This window comes from Nycticebus coucang, chromosome 12 (assembly GCF_027406575.1).
Source record: "Nycticebus coucang isolate mNycCou1 chromosome 12, mNycCou1.pri, whole genome shotgun sequence".
Taxonomy (NCBI): domain Eukaryota; kingdom Metazoa; phylum Chordata; class Mammalia; order Primates; family Lorisidae; genus Nycticebus; species Nycticebus coucang.
This window is the reverse complement of record NC_069791.1, coordinates 70,295,170-70,305,572: the sequence shown is the minus strand read 5'-3', so window position 1 is coordinate 70,305,572 and position 10,403 is coordinate 70,295,170. Positions and strand designations below refer to the sequence as shown.

Below are 10,403 nucleotides of genomic sequence, written 5' to 3'. Positions count from 1 at the left end.
CTCTTGCCTCAGCCTCCCAAGTAGCTGGGACTACAGGCGGCCATCACAATGCCTGGCCTATTTTTTTGTTTGCAGTTTGGCAGGGCCAGGTTTGAACCCGCTATCCTCGGTATATGGGGCTGGCGCCCTACCCATGAGCCACAAGTGCTGCCCAAGATGTTTTTAATGAGGCCATTCTTTCTGCACTAGTCAGATGTTTAAGGTCTGAGGCCTGGGTCCACATGTTAAGGAGAGCTTTCACAAGCCAATGGTCATCAAGAAAAGAGCAAATTTAAAGGTGTGAGGCTTGGACACTGCTATACAAGCTAAGAGAACCTGAGAATTTTTCCTTAGGAGAAGACAAGGGGAGATTGAAAGATACCCAGAGATAGTTTTCAAATGTGTGTAAGGTGTCATTTGAAAAGGGAGTTTGTCTTATGGGCTCCCAGAAGGTAGGATGAAACCAATGAATAGAAATGATGGAAAAGTTCAATAGAAGGGAAAATTTTCTATTAGACTTTCTCAAAAGGGATGTTCTCTGTATCATCTCATGCTGTTTTGAAAAATGGGAGAGTAGGCTGGGCGTGGTGGTTCCTGCCTGTAATCCTAGCACTCTGGGAAGCTGAGGCAGGTGGATTGCTTGAGCTCACGCGTGAGACAAGCCTGAGAAAAAGTGAGACCCCATCTCTACTAAAAATAGAAAAACTGAGGCACAAGGATATTTGAACCTGAGTTGGAGGTTGCTGTGAGCTATGATGCCACAGCAATCTATCCAGGGCAATAGCTTGAGACTCTCTGTCTCTCTCTCTCTGTCTCTCTCTCTCACACACACACACACACACACACACACACACACACACACACACACACACACCCCTTTCCATCTGGCGGCAGCCATCAGGTGAGCCAAGATGGGTGCATACAAGTACATCCAGGAGCTGTGGAGGAAGAAGCTGATGTGATGTGCTTTTTTCTGAGGGTCCACTGCTGGCCAGTTCTCCTTGCTCCACAGGGCTCCCCGCCCCACCCGGCCTGATAAAGTGCTCAGACTGGGACACAAGGCTAAGCAAGATTATGTCATATACAGGATTTGTGTGCACCGTGGTGGGCCGCAAACACCCAGTTCCTAAGGGTGCAACCTATGGCAAGCCTGTGCATCATGGTGTTAACCAGCTAAAGTTTGCTCGAAGCCTTCAGTCTGTTCCTGAGGAGCAAGCTGGACACCACTGTGGGGCTGTAAGAGTCCTGAATTCTTACTGGGTTGGTGAAGATTCGATGTACAAATTTTTTGAGGTTATCCTTATTGATCCATTCCATAAAGCTAACAGAAGAAATCCTGACACCCAGTGGATCACCAAACCAGTCCACAAGCACAGGGAGATGCGTGGGCTGACATCTGCAGGCCGGAAGAGCCGTGGCCTTGGAAAGGGCCATAAGTTCTACCACACTATTGGTGGTTCTCGCCGTGCAGCTTGGAGAAGACACAATACTCTCCAGCTCAACCATTACCACTAATATAAGTAAGGTTTGTAAAATTCATAACCTAATAAACAATTTAGGACAGTAAAAAAAAAATAAAAAAATGAGAGAGCACAGAGGACAGTAAGGTTGGGAGTTCTGCACAATGAATTGAGCTGGGCAACCTTCAGTGTCTCCTGCGCACAGCTTGCCCCGTAACCCTGTTACTTTTTCCCTTGCTTTCCAACATTTACAACATTTATTTACCATTACCATTCGTCACACAGCTCCTTTGAGTACTTATTAATACTATGGGCTAGGTACTGTGGTAAGCATTTGGTTTTAGTTCTTTACTGCTGTATAAAAAACTACCCCAAAAGTTAGTGCCTTGGCTGGGCACAGTGACTCATGCCTGTAACCCCAGCACTTTGGGAGACTGAGGTAGGAGGATCCCAGCACTTTGGGAGGATGAGGTAGGAGGATTGCTTGAGCCCAGGAGTCTAAGGTTGCAGTGACCTGTGATGATGCCACTTTACTCTATCCCGGGCAACAGAGTTAAACTCTGTCTCAAAAAAGAGACAAAAAGGAACCAAAACAAAACAACCCCATAATGCCTTAAACATAACAATTTAACATTTTTCACACAATCTCACAAATTTGCGGGCTGGCTGGGTTGTTCTGCTTCCTGTAGTGTTAACTGAGGAGCCAGGATGGATGGCAGTTGGTGCTGGCCCCCAGAATAGACCTCAGCTGGGGATGTTGGCCTGGGGCCTTGGTTCTCCTTCATGTGAATCTCTTTGCTTGGATGCTTGGGCTTCTTTGTGGCATTCCCCAAAAGGAATAAGAGGTGAAAGTGGAACTTGTAGATGTCTTCAGGCCCAGCCTTGGAAGTTACATAGCATAATTTGTACCATATTTGGTTTGTGAAACAGGTTACTGGATCAGAATCAAGGGGAGGAAAAACACCCTCTATCTCTTGGTCACATTACAAGACTATGTGAGAGATAATGATATGAGCATTTTTTGTTTTTTTGAGACAGTGTCTCACTTTATCATCCTCAGTAGAGTGCTATGGTGTCATAACTCACAGTAACCTCAGACTCTTGGGTGCAAGTGATCCTCTTGCTTCAGCTTCCCAAGTAGCTGGGACTATAGGAGCCCGCCACAATGCCCGGCTATTTTTTTTTTTTTTTTTTTGCAGTTTTTGGCAGAGGCTGGGTTTGAACCTGCCACCTCCAGCATATGGGGCTAGTGCCCTACCCCTTTGAGCCACAGGTGCTGCCCAATGCCCGGCTATTTTTAGGACGGGGTCTCACTCTGGCTCAGGCTTGTCTCAAACTCGTGAATTTAGGTAATCCACCTGCCTCGGCCTCCTAGAGTGCTAGGATTACAGGCATGAGCCATTGTGTTGGGTGTTATGACCATCTTGGGAAGCAATCTACTACTCTTGGTGCAAAAATAATTGCGGTTTTGGACCATGATTTTTAAATCATTGTAACTATGTTCAAACACATCTTGTTGCCAACAAATATAAATTTATTTCTTCTTGTTAAAATCAGTGGTTCAGGATTTGACAAACTCTTGGAAAGCATTTTCTGAATCCTGCTGGTTGTGGAAGCGTTTTCCCTGCAAAAAGTTGGTGAGATGCTTGAAAAAGTGGTCGTCAGTTGGTGAGAGGTCAGGTGAATATGATGGATGAGGCAAAACTTCATAGCCTAATTCGTTCAACCTTTGAAACATTGGTTGTGCAATGTCTGGTGGGGTGTTGTCAGGAAAAAGAACTTGGCCCTTTCTGTTGACCAGTGCCGGCTGCAGGTGTTGCGATTTTTGGTGCATCTCATTGATTTGCTGAGCAGAATTCTCTGATGTAATGGTTTTTCTGGAATTCGGAGAGCTGTAGTGGATCAGACTGGCAGCAGACCACTAAATAGTGACCATAACTTTTTATTGGTGTAAGTTTGGATTTGGAATGTGCTTTGGAGATTCCTCTTGGTCCAGTCACTGAACTGGTTGTTACCAGTTTTATGAAATCCACTTTTCATCACACATCACAGTCCAATTGAGAAATGGTTCATTGTTTTTGTGTAGAATAGGACATTTGAAAATGATAATTGTTCTGATTTTCAATCAGCTCATGAGACACCCATTTATTGAGCTTTTTCACCTTTCCAATTTGCTTCAAATGCTGACTGACCATAGTAGAGTGGTCAACGTTGAGTTCTTCAGCAACTTCTCACGTAGTTGTCAGTGGATCCAGCTTTGATAATTACTCTCAGTTGGTTGTTGTCAACTCCTGATGGATGGTCACTACATTCCTCATCTTCAAGGCTTTGCAAAACTTCTTGAACCCACCACTATTTTGTGCATGCGTTAACAGTTCTGGGCCAATTATGCCATTGATGCTGTGAGTTGTCTCCACTGCTTGACGACCCATTTTGAACTTAAATAAGAAAATCGCTTGAATTTGTCTAACATTTCCCTCGTCCAAAATAAATATAAAATAAACAGCAAGTAATAAGTCATTAGCAAAAAAAAAGAAGAAATGCACATTAAGATGATGTATAGGCTTGGCGCCTGTAGCTCAGTGAGTAGGGCGCCAGCCACATACACCGAGGCTGGCGGGTTCGAGCCCAGCCCAGGTCTGCTAAACAACGACAACTGCAACAAAAAAATAAGCTCGGCACCTGTAGCTCAAGCAGCTAAGGCGCCAGCCACATACACCAGAGCTGGCTGGTTCAAATCCAGCCCGGTCCTGCCAAACAACGATGACAACTACAAACAAAAAATAGCCGTGCCTTGTGGTAGGCTCCTGTAGTCCCAGCTACTTGGGAGGCTGAAGCAAGAGAATCACTTAAGCCCAGGAGTTGGAGGTTGATGTGAGCTGTGATGCCACCGCACTCTACCCAGGGCAACAGCTTGAGGCTCTGTCTCAAAAAAATAGCCGGGCATTGTGGTGGGCGCCTATAGTCCCAGCTACTCAGGAGGCTGAGGCAAGAGAAGTGCTTAAGCCCAAGAGTTTGAAGTTGCTGTGAGCTGTGACGCCACTGCACTCTACCAAGGGTGACATAATGAGACTGTCTCAATAAAATAAAATAAAATAAAATGATGAATAACATAAACACATTTATTTAAGAATGTACTCCATTTTTTTTGTTTTGTTTGTTTTTTATTGTTGGGTATTCATTGAGGGTACAAGAAACCAAGTTACACTGATTGCATTTGTTAGGTAAAGTCCCTCTTACAATTGTGTCTTGCCCCCCAAAGATGTGGCACACACTAGGACCCCACCTTCTCCCTCCTTCCCACTCTCTGCTCTTCCTTTCCCCATCCCTCCCTCCTTCTTTCTCTCTCTGCTCTCCTCTTCCCCTATCCACATTGTGTCCTTAATTGTCCTCATATCAAAATTGAGTACATAGGAATCATGCTTCTCCATTCTTGTGATGCTTTACTAAGAATGATGTGTTCCACTTCCATCCAGGTTAATACAAAGGCTGTAAAGTCTCCATTTTTTTTAATGGCTGAATAGTATTCCATGGTGTACATATACCACAGCTTGTTAATTCATTCCTGGGTTGGTGGGCATTTAGGCTGTTTCCACATTTTGGCGATTGTAAATTGAGCTGCAATAAACAGTCTAGTGCAAGTGTCCATATGATAAAAGGGGTTTTTTCCTCTTGGTAGTTGCCCAGTAATGGGATTGCAGGATCAAGTGGGAGGTCTATCTTGAGTTCTTTGAGGTTCTTCATAATTCCTTCAAAAAAGGTTGTATTAGTTTGCAGTCCCACCAGCAGTGTAAAAGTGTTCCCATCATCTGCAGTTTTGAGATTTTGTGATGTGGGCCATTCTCACTGGGGTTAGATGGTATCTCAGGGTTGTTTTGATTTGCATTTCTCTAATAAATAGGGATGATGAGCACTTTTTCATATGTTAGCCATTCATCTGTCTTCTTTAGAGAAGGTTCTATTCATGTCTCTTGCACATTAATATATGGGATTGTTGGCTTTTTTCACATGGGTTAATTTGAGTTCTCTATAGATCCTAGTTACCAAACTTTTGTTTGATTCAAAGTATGCAAATATCCTTTCCCATTGTGTAGGTTGTCTATTTGCTTTGGTGGTTGTCTCCTTAGCTGTACAGAAGCTTTTCAGTTTAATGAAGTCCCATTTGTTTATTTTTTTTGTTGCAATTGCCATGGCAGTCTTCTTCATGAAGTCTTTTCCCAGGCCAATATCTTCCAGTGTTTTTCCTATGCTTTCTTTGAGGATTTTTATTGTTTCCTGCCTTAAATTTAAGTCCTTTATTCATCTTGAATCAATTTTTGTGAGTGGGGCAAGGTGTGGGTCCAGTTTCAGTCTTTTACATGTGGATATCCAGTTCTCCCAACACCATTTATTGAATAGGGAATCTTTCCCCCAAGGTATGTTCTTGTTTGGTTTATCAAAGATTAGGTGGTTGTAAGATGTTAGTTACATTTCCTGGTTTTCTATTCAATTCCAAATGTCTATGTCTCTATTTTTGTGCCAGTACTATGCTGTCTTGACCACTATGGCTTTGTAGTACAGCCTAAAATCTGGTATGGTGATGCCCCCAGCTTTATTTTTATTACTAAGAACTGCGTTAGCTGTATGGGTTTTTTTCTGGTCTATACAAAACACAGAATCATTTTTTCCAAATCTTGGAAGTACGATGTTGGTATTTTAATAGGAATGGCATTGAATCGGTAGATTGCTTTGGGAAGTATAGACTTTTTTTTTTTTTTGTAGAGACAGAGTCTCACTTTATTGCCCTTGGTAGAGTGCTGTGCCATGACAGCTCCAGCAACCCCAAGTTCCTGGGCTCAGGCGATTCTCCTGCCTCAGCCTCCCCAGGAGCTGGGACCACAGGCGCCCGCCACAACACCTGGCTATTTTTTGTTGCAGTTTGGCCGGGGTCGGGTTCGAACCCACCACCCTCGGTATATGGGGTTGGCACCCTACTCACTGAGCCACAGGTGCTGCCCAGGAAGTATAGACATTTTAACAATGTTGATTCTTCCCAGCCATGAGCATGGTATGTTCTTCCATTTGTTAATATCCTCCGCTATTTCCTTTCTTAGGATTTTGTAATTTTCTTTTTTTTTTTTTTTGGCCGGGGCTGGGTTTGAACCCACCACCTCCGGCATATGGGACCAGCGCCCTACTCCTTGAGCCACAGGCGCCACCCAGGATTTTGTAATTTTCTTTATAGAGGTCCTTCACCTCCTTTGTTACGTATATTCCTAGGTATTTCATTTTCTTTGAAACTATGGTGAAGGGAGTTGTGTCCTTTTTTTTTTCTTTTTGGTTTTTTGGCCGGGGCTGGGTTTGAACCCGCCACCTCCGGCATATGGGACCAGCGCCCTACTCCTTGAGCCACAGGCGCCGCCCAGGGAGTTGTGTCCTTAATTAGCCTCTCATCTTGACTGTTATTGGTGTATACAAAGGCAACTGACTTGTGGACATTGATTTTATATCCCGAGACATTCTTTTTTTTTTTTTTTTTTTTGAGACAGAGCCTCAAGCTGTCACCCTGGGCATCACAGCTCACAGCAATCTCCAACTCCTGGGCTCAAGCGACTGTTTTGCCTCTGCCTCCCAAGTAGCTGGGATTACAGGCACCCGCCACAATGCCTGTTTATATTTTTGGTTGCAGCCGTCATTGTTGTTTGGCGGGCCAGGCTGGATTTGAACCCGCCAGCTCAGGTGTATGTGGCTGGCTCCTTAGCCGCTTGAGCCACAGGCATCGAACCCATTACTGTATTTTTTGATGACTTCCAGGAGTCTTGTGGTTTGAGTCTTTGGGGTTTTCTAAGTATAAGATCATGTCATCAGCAAAGAGGGAGAGTTTGACCTCCTCTGCTCCCATTTGGATTCGCTTATTTCCTTGTCTTGCCTAATTGTATTGGCTAGAAATTCCAGCACTATGTTGAATAGTAATGGTGACAGAGGACAACTTTGTCTGGTTCCAGTTCTAAGAGGAAAAGCTTTCAGTTTTACTCCATTCAGTAAAATATTAGCTGTGGGTTTGTCATAGGTAGCTTCAATCAGTTTCAGAAATGTGCCACCTATGCCTATCTCTTCAGTGTTCTAACTAGAAAAGGATGCTGAATTTTAAGCTTTTTCTGCATCTATTGAGAGGATCATATGGTCTTTATTTTTGCTTCTGTTAATATGGTGAATAACATTTATGGACTTGCGTATGTTAAACAGCCTTACATCCCTGGAATGAAACCTACTTGATCATGATGTATAACTTTTTTGATGATAAGCTGTAATCTATTGGCTAGGATTTTGTTGAGAATTTTTGCATCTATATTCATTAGTGAAATTGGTCTGAAATTCTCCTTTTTGGTTGGGTCTTTTTCTGGTTTTGGTATCAGGGTGATGTTTGCTTTGTAGAATGTGTTGGGGAAGATTCCTTCTTCCTCAATTTTTTGGAATAATTTCTGCAGTACAGGAAAAAGTTCTTCCTTGAAGGTTTGACAGAGTTCTGGTGTGAAGCCATCTGGACCAGGGCATTTTTTGTTGGAAGCTTTTTTTTTTTTTTTTTTTTAAATTGTTGGGGATTCATTGAGGGTACAATAAGCCAGGTTACACTGATTGCATTTGTTAGGTAAAGTCTTTCTTGCAATCATGTCTTGCCCCCCAAAGGTGTGGCACACACCAAGGCCCCACCCACCTCCCTCCTTCCCTCTCTCTGCTCTTCCTTTCCCCACCCCTCCCTCCTTCTTTCTCTCTCCGCTCTCCCCTTCCCCCACCCTCACCGTGACATTGTCATTAATTGTTCTCATATCAAAATTGAGTACATAGGATTCATGCTTCTCCATTCTTGTGATGCTTTACTAAGAATATTGTCTTCCACTTCCATCCATGTTAATACGAAGGATGTAAAGTCTCCATTTTTTTAAATGGCTGAATAGTATTCCATGTTATACATATACCACAGCTTTTTAATCCATTCCTGAGTTGGTGGGCATTTAGGCTGTTTCCACATTTTGGTGATTGTAAGTTGAGCTGCAATAAACAGTCTAGTACAAGTGTCCTTATGATAAAAGGATTTTTTTTCCTTCTGGGTAGATGCCCAGTAATGGGATTGCAGGATCAAATGGGAGGTCTAGCTTGAGTGCTTTGAGGTTTCTCCGTACTTCCCTGCTGGAAGCTTTTTTATTGTTTCCTTAATCTCAGTGCTTGAAATTGGTCTGTTCAGGAGCTCTATTTCTTCCTGGCTAAGTCTAGGGAGAGGGTGTGATTCCAAATATTGATCTATTTCCTTCACATTGTCAAATTTCTGGACATAGAGTTTCTGGTAGTATTCAGAGATGATCTCTTGTATATCTGTGGCATCAGTAGGTTTATCTATTTTATTTATTCTTTCAAAAAACCAACTCGTTGTTTCATTAATTTTCTGAATGATTCTTTTGTTTTCAATTTCATTGATCTCTGCTTTAATTTTGGATATTTCTTTTCTTCTACTGGGTTTAAGCTTAGATTGTTCTTCTTTTTCCAATTCCATAAGATGGCTTGTGAGTTTGTTGATGTGCTCTCTTTCTGTTTTTTGAATGTAGGCATCTAAAGTAATAAATTTTCCTCTCAAAACTGCAGTATCCCACAGGTTTTGGTAGCTTGTGTCTTCATTGTTGTTATGCTCAAGGAAGTTAATGATTTCCTATTTTTTTTCTTCCTGCACCCAACTATCATTCAACAGAAGGTTGTTTAATTTCCATGCCTTTGTGTGGAGTTGAACGATTTTGTTGGAGTTGAGTTCCACCTTTAGTGCCTTGTGGTCTGAGAAGATACAAGGTAAAATTTCAATTCTTTTGATTTCATTGAGGTCTGTTTTATGTCCTAGGATATGATCAATTTTGGAGAATGTTCCATGGGGTCAATGAGAAGAATGTATATTCTTTATCTTTGGGATAGAGTGTTCTATATGCGTCTATCAAGCACAGTTGTTCTAGGGTCTAATTTAAGTCCCTTATATCTTTGTTTAATTTCTGTTTAGAGTATCTGTCCAGCTCTGTAAGAGGAGCATTAAAGTCCTCTGTTATTATGGTATTATAGGCTATCATAGTGCTGGGACTGAATAAGATCTGGTTCAAGAATCTGGGAGCATTTAAATTGGGTGCATAAATATTTAGAATTGAAATGTCTTCTTGTTGTATTTTTCCCTTGACCAATATAAAGTGACTATCTTTGTCCTTTTTGACTTTAGTTGCTTTAAATACACATGTATCTGAAAATAAGATTGCAACTTCTCTTTTCTTCCGAATTCCATTTGCCTGAAAAATTGTCTTCCAACCCTTGATTGTCTTCCAACCCTTCCATTTCCTGCAGACTGCAAATGGATGGCTTGTGTTTTTTAAATCTTTTTTTTTTTTTTTGCAGTTTCTGGCTGGGGCTGGGTTTGAACCTACCACCTCCGGCATATGGGGCTAGCGCCCTATTCCTTTGAGCCACAGGTGCTGTCCAGCTTGTGTTTTTTAATCCAGTCAGCTAATCTCTGCCTCTTCAGTGGGGAATTCAAGCCATTAACATAATTGATAAGTGTGGTAGTGTTCTATTCATCTTATTTTGTGAGAGTCCATTGCTTAGTTTTACCTTTTGCGTCAGTGTGGAAGTTAGGTTCTGTCCTTTAATTGCTGAGTTCTTACTTTGCTGTTGATCCATTGTGATGGTCAGTGTGTAGAACAGGTTGAAATATTTCCTGTAGAGCTGGTCTTGTGGCAAATTTCCTCAATGTTTGTATATCAGTAAATGATTTGATTTCTCTGTCAATTTTAAAGCTTAGCTTAGCAGGGTATAGAATTCTGGGCTGGAAATTGTTCTGTTTAGGTAGATTAAAGGCAGATGACTATTGTCTTCTTGCTTGGAAAGTTTCATTAGAGAAGTCTGCAGTCACTCTGATGGGTCTGCCCCTGTAGCTCAACTGGCACTTACTCCTGGCAGCTT

At 42.2% G+C, this 10,403-nt stretch overlaps 1 pseudogene across 1 annotated transcript; it reads left to right on the top strand.

Moving 5' to 3' along the window:
- The first annotated feature begins 890 nt into the window (after positions 1–890).
- LOC128561804 (60S ribosomal protein L15-like) lies at positions 891–1,542 on the top strand (annotated as a pseudogene). Its single transcript, XR_008373344.1, has one exon. The product of XR_008373344.1 is annotated as a 60S ribosomal protein L15-like (transcript).
- Positions 1,543–10,403: the final 8,861 nt, after the last annotated feature.